The sequence below is a fragment of the Lissotriton vulgaris genome, chromosome 10 (assembly GCF_964263255.1).
Source record: "Lissotriton vulgaris chromosome 10, aLisVul1.2, whole genome shotgun sequence".
Lineage (NCBI taxonomy): Eukaryota > Metazoa > Chordata > Amphibia > Caudata > Salamandridae > Lissotriton > Lissotriton vulgaris.
This window is the reverse complement of record NC_141698.1, coordinates 173,792,888-173,804,923: the sequence shown is the minus strand read 5'-3', so window position 1 is coordinate 173,804,923 and position 12,036 is coordinate 173,792,888. Positions and strand designations below refer to the sequence as shown.

The 12,036-nt window shown below is 48.3% G+C and overlaps 1 protein-coding gene across 1 annotated transcript in view; it reads left to right on the top strand.

Annotated features, from left to right (window-relative positions):
* The window catches only part of PDZD9 (PDZ domain containing 9), a gene marked incomplete at its 5' end in the record, with an annotated part of 200,795 nt that overhangs the window by 88,520 nt on the left and 100,239 nt on the right, over positions 1–12,036 (top strand). The window lies entirely within an intron of this gene.

Sequence of the window (12,036 nt, the reverse complement as noted above, 5' to 3'; positions counted from 1 at the left end):
TCTAGACATTTACCTATTTCTTCTAATATTTTGTTATGGTGTTCATCAGTAGTTCTACTTCCCTCTTGGAGATCATCTATTGTTATTGGTTAGTGGTCCATTGGCAGTTTTCTCTGATCAACACAATTTTCTAGGGACTTCGAAAATTGAGCTACTGAAAAATGTAACTTCTACTGTTATGTTGCTAACAAGTCTATAAATGGTTCCTCTTAGTGTAAACATCTTGTACTCTGTCATGCTGCTCTACCTTCTTTCTAGCTGGTTGGGAAATGCTTTCACTTGTAGAAAAGACAGGAAAAGTCTTTGGCATCTCTCAGACACGACTTTCCACCTTCCCAAGCAACAGTAATGGTTCCTACCCAGTAAATGTATGTTTGACCTATTGTTAATATGCAGTGATCAACTTTCCTGTGGATCTTCCCTTTCATGAAGCAGCATTTTGGCAAGAAATGAATACATTTCCCCCCTCTTTTGCTGCTTGCATTTTACAAGGGGTTTCACACACTGCTTCTGATTCAGACAGCAATTTTGTGCTTTCCTGCACTGAAAAATGGCTGATGCTTCTGTAGAGCAATAAGTCCATGTCAAAGAAGGGACCAGCACAGCACTTTACCCTTCAGTTACATGCAGAGCACAAACTTTCTCACCTAGATAATAGCAAATCAGCTCAAGGCTTGTTAGTGACTTTGGGGGCACTTTTCAGTATCAGTGCTCTTTGCCTCTCTCTTTCCAAGGGATGGAGATTCGTGCTTTGAGTATGTGCTCTGTGATTACTTCTTAGAAGCAAAACTCTAATTTCAAGACTGAAGCATGGGGTACCAAATAAACTTTTCACTCCCACATAAGGTTGCGATTATGCACCACAGAGCAATACTCCTACCTCTCTTCTAACTTAGAAAGGATCAGAGTTCTGTAAGGCAGATGAGGTTTCAGATAAATTCATCAAGAAGGTTGATAGGTTTTAGGCAAACCCTTTTATCCAAAGGTTGAGCAAGACTCTGTGTAAGGTGTTGGTGCAAAAATGTCAGCACACTTGTCCTTGATCTAGTGCCAATACCGCTAACTCAATATTAGAGGCCTGCCTTGCTCCAGTCTTCTTCTGCTCTGCAGAATAAAAAATGCCAGAAATGAAGCAAAAAGTAAGCAAAAGGCAAAGAACTGAGGTCTTCTTGTACAAAACACTCTCAAAGCCTATATATAACAAGTAAACAGGCTATGCGACAGCAAAAGACAGTTTTGCTAAGTATTTGTAACAATGCCTTTTATGAGTTTGAAAAGTCTTTCCTAATTGCAAATTGGAAGGGGTGGGAAAGGGTCCTACCCCATCAATTTGCAGATGGCAAAGAGATGTATCAATGGCTTATGACCTCCATAGCGTTTTCAAACCATAGATCATTTACCAACCCCAAGTTGGGGTGATAAACAACTCTTAAAGGGGTAGATGTCTGTTAGAAATGGGGGTCTCTGGTTGGCAGAGGGCCCTATTTGTCCAAATAGGGACCCTTCTTCCTAGTCAGGATAAGGGATTTATACTCCTAAAATAACCCCTGATCACCCTCTTGGTAGCTTGGTACCAGCAGTCAGGCTTATTTTAGAGGCAGTGTGTAAAGCATCTGCACATAACCAACAGTAAAACAGTGTAAGCACTACAAAAGAACACCACACCAGTTTAGGAACATATTCAATATTTTTTATATACTTATGAAAAGACCAAAAACGATAAAGAATCCACAATACAGTACTTGAAAAATATATACTTTGCAAGATGTCTACTAAACTGCAGAAATAGTCGGTAACTCCGTCCGGGGCTACCTCAATGCTGGAAACAACAAAGTCTAACAGTTCCAGCTGACCGCATCGATACGGGCCAGCAAAAGCTTGAACAGACTCTGTAATAGTACCTTTCTCGTTGCAGCTTACACAGGGTTGCGAGCCGGTCGTGGCAACCATCGCAGTTGCATTGCAAAATGGAAGCGGTGCAGGGCGTGGTGTCCTCTCGATGCGGTGCAGGCAGCGGCTCGTGACGATCGTCCCGATGGTGTTGGTGAGACCAAGGCTTATGGTGCAGGGCGAGATGGTGCTCGATGCAGTGCTGGCAGGTTGCAGTGCAGGTGACAGAGCCAGGTTGCGGGGGAGCTGGCTTAGGTCGGCCCAGATGGCTGTGTGGGATGAGGTGGTGCATCGTGAACCTTTACGTGCAGTGCCCCTAACCACAATGCAGTCATGGGTGTCGAGTCCGCAGCAGTGACAGCGCCGGGGAGACCAGAATGGCGAAGTGAAGCGAGGAGGTGCGGACTGCGGTGCCCAGAGGTCACGGTGCAAGAAGCTGCTCTGTGGCGGCGGTCGTCGTCTGTGACACCAGGGTTACGGTGAGAGATGTGAACGGAGCCGTCTACAGTGCCATCAGGACACAGAGCCAGCGACGGAGTCGGTGACGGAGTCCGTTGCAGTCCCCTTCTCTTTGGCAATTGAAACAGCAGTTCCAGAAGAAGTACCCAGAGATTGATTAAGTCTTTGCAGTCCCTGAGACTTCAGATCAGAAGGCCAGCTCGATTTCAGGCCCTTGGAGATACTCAGCACAAGTAAAGAAAGTTCAGTCCAGTCCTTTCACTGCCCAAGATAGAAGCAGCAACTGCAGGTCAACCCAACAAAACAACACACAGCAAAGGGGCAGTACTCCTCCTGGCAGCTCTTCCAGCTCTTCTTCTTGGCAGGATCCTTGATTCCAGCGAGTTTTAAAGTTTAGGGGTTTGGGCCCCACTTTTTATAGCCCATAATCCTTTCTGTTCCAGTATTGGGGTAGCTTTCATAGATTCACATGCCTGAATCATTCCCCGTCGCCGAGGCGGGAGTCCCACGGTATATAAAAAAGCAGTGCCAAAAGTAAATTACAGTAGTAGGCCCTATGAGAAAGGCCTGAGGCCTAGATTGTAGTAGCCTATCTACCTCATTATGCTAAAAAGACCAAAGTCTTTGTTCCAACCAATCAGCTCACAGCACCCTCTAGAACCCTCTCTGCAGAGCCAGTTCTCCTCAGATTTTCATCGCACGTCGTGTGGAAGGGAGACTCCCTGATTCTTTACTCAGTTTCTTCTCTACTTCAGGATGTCTGACAAAAAGGCTTTATTTAAACCTTGCAGAACATGTCAAAAGAAAAGGGTCCATGTTGATGACCAACATAAGGACTGCATTTATTGCCTTTATCCAAAACATGAGGCAAAAAATTGTAAGATCTGCCGCACCTTCCCTTCCAAGACCTTAAGGGATAGGGAGGCCAGAGTCCTCTTATGGCTCAAATCCTCTTCAACTGATGATGAAGACAGAGCTTCAACCTCAAGTAAGAGAGCTAGATCGCAGGAGGATTATCCAAGTGAGGGGAGAAAACATGTTAAAACCTCCCACTCCACTTCGAGTTCTTCACAGAGATCTCCATCTTCTCTTCCTGAAGCCCCAGCTCTCAAGGAATCTACAAAGAAAACTGTGAGTAAGACTTCTTCTGTCTCCTCGCCTGTGACTACCATCTCTTCTTCTGCTCCTTCGTCGACGGCTATGATTTCCACCACAGCCATCACCTCTCCTATCCTGTCTACTAGGATCTCCATTGTGACATCAAGAACGATCAGTCTCGTCATCGAAGAAGCACTCGTCGACGAAGACACCATCAAATCCCCCGTCGACAAAGTCATCTACGGTACCGTCGACGAGCGTCTCGTCGACGAAGAAGCAAGGTCCGTCGACGATGAGCCCGTCGAGTCCGTCGACGTCAAGTCTGTCGAAGGTGGTTCCATCGACGTTGAGTCCGTCAACAGTGGTCCCGTCCACGTCGAGCCCGTCGATGGTGGTCCAGTCGACGTTGATTCCGTCGACGTCGATTCCGTCGTTGACGCCTCCAGCAAGACCAATAGCTGTTGCTTCAGCAAAGCCTCCAACCACTATACAGGATTTTTCTACGCCGCTTTCTTCTAAAACTTTTCAATTAATATCGTACCAGTGGCAAGAAGGTGCTTACATCTCGCCACTTACGCCCTCCCATCTCCTAGAGACTTATGCTCATGAAGAGGAGGATGATTTTGAGGATGATGACAATGAAGGAGCTTTTGGGATAGCTCACCATCCAGGATGATGAGGAGGATGATGACTATTCTGAACATTACTATCAGGAGGACATTGTAGTGCCTCATCAGACAGAATACCAAAGACGATCTCGTCCTTCGGAATCCAGCCATCTACCACCAATCCTTATTCAGGATTTACAGGCCATGCTGGCAGACTATAAACAACGTTTTCCGCCGCAGCAGGTCGTACTTTCACCCCAACCTGCAGTTCCGGTTCCTCAACCTGAGATTCCACCGCCTAGGTCTCCGATAACGGAACCTCCACAACCTGATTTGCCTACTCAGACCCCAGATACTTCTTCGGATGAAGAAGTAGAGGAGGGCGAGTTACCAGATAATCCTCTGTTAGATCCATGGGATAGTTACGTTATTCCCATGCCGCCTTCACCAACTACACAACCTTCAGACGCACCACCTGAAGACATAGGTGGGTTCCATAATCTCATGCAGCGAGCTGCAACTAGATTTCAACTGCCGGTAACAGTGGAACAGAAAGAATGTTTTCTTCATGATTTTAAAGAAGAAACTAGGAAGGTGTCAAGAGCCATTCCTATTATAGATTATATCTGGAAAGAAGGCGTCAAAGTGATGAAAAATCCTGCTTCTGTGCCGGCTGTGTTACCAAGGATTGACAAAAAATATCGCGCTCCTCTCAATAGTCCTTCATGCCTCATTGGACACCCGCGGCCGGATTCGGTCATCACTCAGGCCGCGCAACAAAGATCGAAAAACCCAGCCACCCCCATCACTACACCACCAGAGAAGGAGGGGCGTCCTTTGGACCTTATCGGTAAAATAAATTCTACCATTGCTGCTGCGTCGATTAGAGCTGCAAATTCTTTGGCGAATACAGGATGCTATGATCGTCAAATGTGGTCCGAGATGGCTGATATGATTAATCTAATTCCAGAAGATAAAAGGCAGGAGGCACGTAAGATCTTAATGGAGGGGGAACGTGCAGCTGCAGAAACCATTGGCTGCGCTTTGGATATTGCAAATACAAACTTTAGACAACTGGCAGGAGCTGCAGTTCTCAGACGACAGGGCTGGCTAAAGGCTACCACCTTTAGGCCCGAGGTCCAACTAAAGATCTTGGACATGGCTTATGACAGAGAGTCTCTATTTGGGAAACACATCGACGAGGCTCTCCAAGCAATCAAGACGGACACTGACACCGCAAGATCCCTAGGTTCATTACAGTATAAGAGACGATCTTTTAGAGGTGCTAGAGGACGTGGATACTTCTCTAGAGGAAGCTACTACCAACTAGGCAGACAATATCAGCCTCAGTACCGGCAAAATTATCAGTCTTCTTATCGCCAGTCGGGAACAGCTAGTTTCTCTCGCCAAAACCACCAATAACTCCGCCCAGGAGTCCCCCTCCCCCTCGTCTTCACTTATTGTTCAAAGAAGTTCACTCAATGCTCCTCAAGAATCCTATAGAAAAAGTCCCAGTTCATCAGAGGTGGAGAGGCTTCTATTCCCGTTTTTTCCTCATAAAAAAGAAATCAGGAATGGCGACCGATTTTGGACCTGCGCAATCTCAACAGATATCTCAAGAAGGAGGGTTTCCGCATGGTCACTCTTTCGGAAATTCTTAGTTGCCTAAACGAGGGAAATTTTATGGCTTCTTTTGACATTGAAGATGCTTACTTTCACATCCCAATTCACCCAAAACATCGAAAGTATCTTAGTTTCACTGTGGCTGGCGCCCATTATCAGTTCAAAGTACTCCCATTTGGCTTCAAGTCGGCTCCAAGGATTTTTACGAAGTGCCTTGCTCCGGTAGCTGCAGCACTACGCTCGTCAGGGATCCAGGTTTTCCCGTACTTGCACGACTAGCTAGTCAAAGGTCCATCAAAGTGCAGAGTACAGAACGACATAGCAGAGTGCCGCAATCTCTTTGCATCCCTAGGTCTCACTGTGAACGAAAGCAAATCTCAAACTCTTCCGAAAAGAGTCCTGCTTTTCCTAGGGGCTCGTCTAGACACAAAACAATGCAAGGCATTCTTGTCTCAAGGAAGGCAGCTCCGTCTACAGACATTGGCCATAAAACTGTCAAAAAGAAAGTCACTTTCTGTTTGCCTGTTTGCTTCACTTCTGGGAATGTGTTTTTCGGCCATAAATCTCATTCCACTGGCACGTCTCAAAATGCAGCCTCTACAGGAGGAGCTACATCTCCAGTGGCAACAAGCAACCGGTTCCTTCGAGGACATCATCAAAGTCACCCCACGCATGGTAGATGCTCTTCAATGGTGGACGCAACTACACAATCTAAAACAAGGACTCACATTCTTACAAACTCCTCCAGACTTCGTGCTAACGACAGATGCGTCCATGGAGGGCTGGGGAGGGCATCTCCAGGACTTGCAAGTACAGGGCAAATGGTCCCAGAAATACAGACAATGTCACATTAACAGTCTGGAGTTGAGAGCCATATTTCTATCCCTACAAGCATTCCTTCCCAGAATCGCAGGGTCTTCAGTCCTGGTCCGAAAGGACAATACCACCAGCATGTTTTATGTAAACAAGCAGGGAGGGACAAGATCAGCTACGCTCTCAAAGGAAGCTCAGGAGTTATGGGAATGGCTGACACTTCACAACATAACTCTCAAGGCGGAACATGTCAAAGGCCTCCACAATACCCTAGCAGACAAGCTCAGCAGATCCTTGTCGGATTGCCACAAGTGGAAGCTAGACAACACTCAATTGATCAAGGTGTTTCAGACTTGGGGCCAGCCAACGTTGGACTTGTTTGCGACCCAACAGAACAATAAATGCCGGTATTACGCCAGAAGATACCCTCAACAGGGATCAAGAGGGAATGCCCTGTCCATGCAATGGTCAGGGATTTATGCTTACGCCTTTCCTCCGATCCCGTTGATCCCCACCAGTTATGAGTGTGCCTCTCCCTTCACATCCTGAGCTGCTCAAAATGAAACAGGAGAGCTGCCGTCTCCTCCTAATTGCTCCCAGATGGCCTCCTCAGTATTGGTTTCAGGAGCTCATGTTGCTATCGCTGGAACCTCCAATCAAACTTCTCCCGGCTCCAACACTACTGTCACGCAACGGGGGTCAGGTACTTCACCCAGACCCTCAATCTCTGAAATTGCACGCATGGCTCCTAACTTCCTATAATTTCAACATCTCCAAATTCCTCAGGATTGCCGGGACATCTTAAAGAAAGCACGAGCCCAGAGCATGTTAAAGACTTATTGTCTCAAATGGAGGCGATTCTGCTCCTGGTGTACTTCAAATGCTTTACACTCTAATGGAGCTCCAGCAGAAAAAATTCTTCCTTATTTATTACATTTGGCTCGTTCTGGTCTTTCTTTCTATTCAGTAGAGGTTCATCTACTCCAGGTTCAGGAAGATGGCTGACATTCCCTCACTATGTTCTTCATCGTTGATAAAACAGTTCATGAGAGGTCTATTCCGGACTTATCCTCCGATAAAACCTTCACCACCGGAATGGGAATGCAACACGGTCCTTTCCCAACTGATGAAGCACCCGTTCGAGCCAAATCACAAAGCCGACCTCAAGTACCTTACATGGAAGGTCGCTTTGCTTTTAGCCCTAACTTCTTCCAGAAGAGTGGGAGAAATTCAGGCTTTCACTATAAAGGAACCTTTCTTACATTTCTCTCAAGAGTATGTCACTCTTCGAACGAATCCAACTTTCATACCCAAAGTGCCTTCTCAGTTCCATCTAAACAAACCAGTGAAATTGCGAGTTTTCTTCCCAAATCTGACAACTCCGGCGGAAAGAACACTGCATTCTTTGGACATTAAACGATGCTTGAAGTTTTATCTTCAAAGAACAAAAAGCTTCAAGAAATCAGATCAGTTGTTTGTGGCTTATGGCCAAGCTACACTGGGGAAAGCGGTCACTAAAGCCACAATTTCCAGGTGGATAGCCTCTGCGATCCATTTTTGCCACATCAAATCCAACCGACCATTACAAAGAACTGTCAGGTCGCACTCTACAAGAGCTGTAGCAGCGTCTACAGCATTGTTTGCAGGAGTGACTCTAGAGAATATCTGCCGTGCTGTGACATGGAAGAATGTCCACACGTTTACAAGACATTACTGCCTGCAATCGGCAAATCAACTTGATGCGGCAGTTGGTCAAGCGGTTTTACGTCACCCGTTTCCATAAGAACAGATTCAGGTAACCAATGTTTTATTCATCTTATGATGAGTCTATGCCTTTCAATATTTCTGTAAAGGTTAAAGATGTATATGTTTTACAAATAACTTGCTTCTTTTGTAGTGAAATTACTTTTCATGTTTAATATTATATAACTGCTCTTTGGCATTTAGTCATGTTTTTCATTAGTAATGTATTTACTTTGCAATTGTTGGTTATTAAACATGTGTTTATGGGAGAGTATCACAATAAGTCTCCCACCATCCGCAACCGACTTTGTCTGGCATACTGCTTGCTATTCTGATTCAGGCATGTGAATCTATGAAAGATACCCCAATACTGGATAAGAAAACAAGTTACTTACCTGTAACTTCGGTAATCCGGTTATCCAGTATTGGTATCTTTCATAGATTCATATGCACCCACCCTCCTCCCCGGAGAGTCAGTTCTCTAATTTTTGGGATACTCACTCCCACTTGTGCTAACGAAAATCTGAGGTGAACTGGCTCTGCAGAGAGGGTTCTTGAGGGTGCTGTGAGCTGATTGGTTGGAACAAAGACTTTGGTCTTTTTAGCATAATGAGGTAGACAGTCTACTACAATCTAGGCCTCAGGCCTTTCTCATAGGGCCTACTACTGTAATTTACTTTTGGCACAGCTTTTTTATATACTGTGGGACTCCCGCCTTGGCGACGGGGAATGATTCAGGCATGTGAATCTATGAAAGATACCAATACTGGATAACCGAAGTTACAGGTAAGTAACTTGTTTTCTTCTCTCAGACCGAGAGTGTCTGTGCCCAGCCACAACGAGTTCTGTCCTCTCTGGTGCAGCTTCCTGGCAGGTACCTTTGTCCAAATAGGGACCCTTCTTCCTAGTGAGGATAAAATAACCTCTGCTCATGCCCTTGGTAGCTTGGCACAAGCAGTCAGGCTTATCTTAGAGACAGTGTGTAATGCATTTGCCCATAACCAACAGTAATACAGTGTAAGCACTACAAAATGACACCACACAAGTTTAGAAAAATATCCAGTATTGTTTATAAGTCGGAGGCGGAGTCGGTTGCAGTCCCCTTCTCTGTGGCAACTGAGACAGCGGTTCCAGAAGCGGTACCCAGAGGTTGATGAAGTCTTTGCAGTCCCTGAGACTTCAGAACAGGAGCCCAGCTCGATTTCAGGCCCTCGGAAATGCTCAGTACAAGTAAAGAAAGTTCAGTTGAGTCCTTTCACTGCCCAAGGTAGAAGCAGCAACTGCAGGCCAACCCCACAAAGCAATACACAGCAAAGGTGCAGTACTCCTCCCGGCAGCTCTTCTTCTTGGCAGGTTCCTTGATTCCAGCCAGTTCTAAAGTTTAGGGGTTTGAAACCACTTTTTATAGCCCAACATTCTTTGTCTCCTTAGGAAGAGAGTGTCTGTGCCCAGCCAGAACCTGTCTGTCCTCTCTGGTGCAGCTTCCTGGCAGGAGGTGGAGATTGCTTTGTCAGAGGAAGACCAGGCCCATTTAGGTGAAAGTAAATTTCCTCCTCCCTACTCTAAATGCAGCCCAGGTCTATTCAGCCCTTCCCTGACCCATCCAGACTTTCTGGAGCCACTACTCCTCTCCAGCCTCTGTCATACAAAACCCAGACAGTCAATCCACAAACCTAGCAGAGACCTAGTGGATGGCTGAACAAGAAAACACCTACTTTCTAAAAATGGTATCTTCGAACACAGAATGTACAAATCACCTTCACTAAAAGATGCATCTTGAGATTCTGAGTTCAGGCATACTAAACTTTATTTCTCTACCTTGTTCCCAGGGCCAGTTATGTTTATAAGATGCCATTCTGTCCTATGTGAACAGGTAGGCTTGCCATAGTGACATACGAAATTGGCAGTAATTCACTATCAGGACATGCCATACACACCAGGGCATGTCCTATCTTTCACATACATGGCACCCTGCCTACAGGGGTACCGTGGGCCTACCTTAGGGGTGACTGACATGTAAGAAAAGGGAAGGTTAGGGCCAAGTGGGTACACTTGCCAAGTCGACATGCCAGTCCTAGACTGCACACAGGCTCTGCAATGGCAGGACAGAGTTCCATTTACAGGCTGTTTGTGTGGGTGGCACAATCCAGTGCTGCAGCCCAATACCAGCATTTGACTTACAAGCCCTGGCACAGTAAGTGCACTTTACTAGGGACTGACAAATAAATCAAATATGCCAATCACGGAAACACCAATCCATACACAATTCACAACAGGAGCACTTTCACGTTAACACTGATCAGCAGTGAGAAAGTGCACAGAGACAATAAGCCAGCAAAACCGTGAGGTCAGAAAGCAAAAAGTCAGGGGAAACACACCAAAAGATGCCAAGTCGGGGGCGTGGCCAAGATGGCGGGGTGAGCGGACGCTTCCTCCCGTAGCTCCTCCGGCCCGGCTCAGCTCGAGCCCCGATTCCTGCCCCTCTCTCCCCCCGCGGCTACACTGCGGGCGAGAGAACTGTGCCGGAGTTCCTGGGGCACATTTTGGTGCCACTTTGACTTCTGGAGCCCCGGGGGAAGTTCCCGAAAAGTTTATTCGGAGATCGCTCCGAGGATTAGAGCCCGGGTCGCCCCGAGGAGAGGAGCCTGGAGGCGGAGCGTAGTGCGGCGCTGTCCGCGCACCTTGGCTGGCCCGAGTGCTGAAAAGCGGAACGCCGGAGATCTCGAAGGAGCGGACTAGACGGACTCCGCGGAGCGAGGTGGCTTCCTGGCGGTGCCCTGGTGGCAAGCACCTTTCCTGGGCGACGGACTTTAGCTCTGTACCGGCGACCCCCCCCACTGCCCGGGGTCTCGAGGGGCGACGCCCTGCGAACTCCGCGCCCGGAGGCGCTGGATGGCGGAGTTCGAGCAGTGCCCGAGCCGGGCAATCGACTGGTGATGGGGGGAGGCACCGGGTTTGCACTTTCCGGACCCGTTATCATTTGAGAGTTGCCCACGGACTTGCTGGCCCGGGCTGCCTTCTTGGGTCCCACCCTCCCGCCATCTTGTCTTTGTGTGGCTGAGCCCGGTGGCCCCTGCCCGCGCCCTTCGCACACGGGAGCCTCGACTCGTTCTGGCGCCAGCTCATCTACTGCCCTCCCTGGGAACACGAGACGGGAGGCCTACTCTTCGGACATTGCTGCCTGCCCTGCTGGCCCGAGGGCCGTCTTGCCCATGCCCGGACCGCCATTTTGTCGCCTGTGACGCACCACCCTTGTCCTCGGCGAAGGCCTCACATCTGGTGCCCGCGAGCGATGGCGCTCGCCTACAGCAACTAACCCTGGGCTGTGCCGGGCCCCAAGATGACTGGAAGACGTGGCGCGGCACGGGGTGATCGCACCTTGCCGGAAATGCTCGGCAGGTCCCAGCAACTACGCGACAGGACGCAGCCGTCCCCGGGGGCCTCCCGGGCATCAACGGAAGCAACTGCGGGCGAGCCGCCGGTCACGCGGTCCTTCATGGAGGACTTATTCACCTCCCTCAAGGAGGAATTTCAGACTCTTAAGACCGAAGTGGCTGGAGAGGTCCGGGAGGTGCGCAGGGAAGTCGAGGGCCTGGGCGAACGGGTCGAGACTGTGGAGACAGCGGCCCAACGCCGCGATGAGGAGATAACCCATCTCCAACAGGACGTCCTCCGCCTCCGGGAGCAATGTGTCGAGCTCCAGGCCCACTCGGAGGACCTCGAGAACAGGTCCAGGAGGAACAACATCCGGGTCCGGGGAGTTCCATCTGCCGATGAAGGTGCGGACCTAGTGGCTTATCTG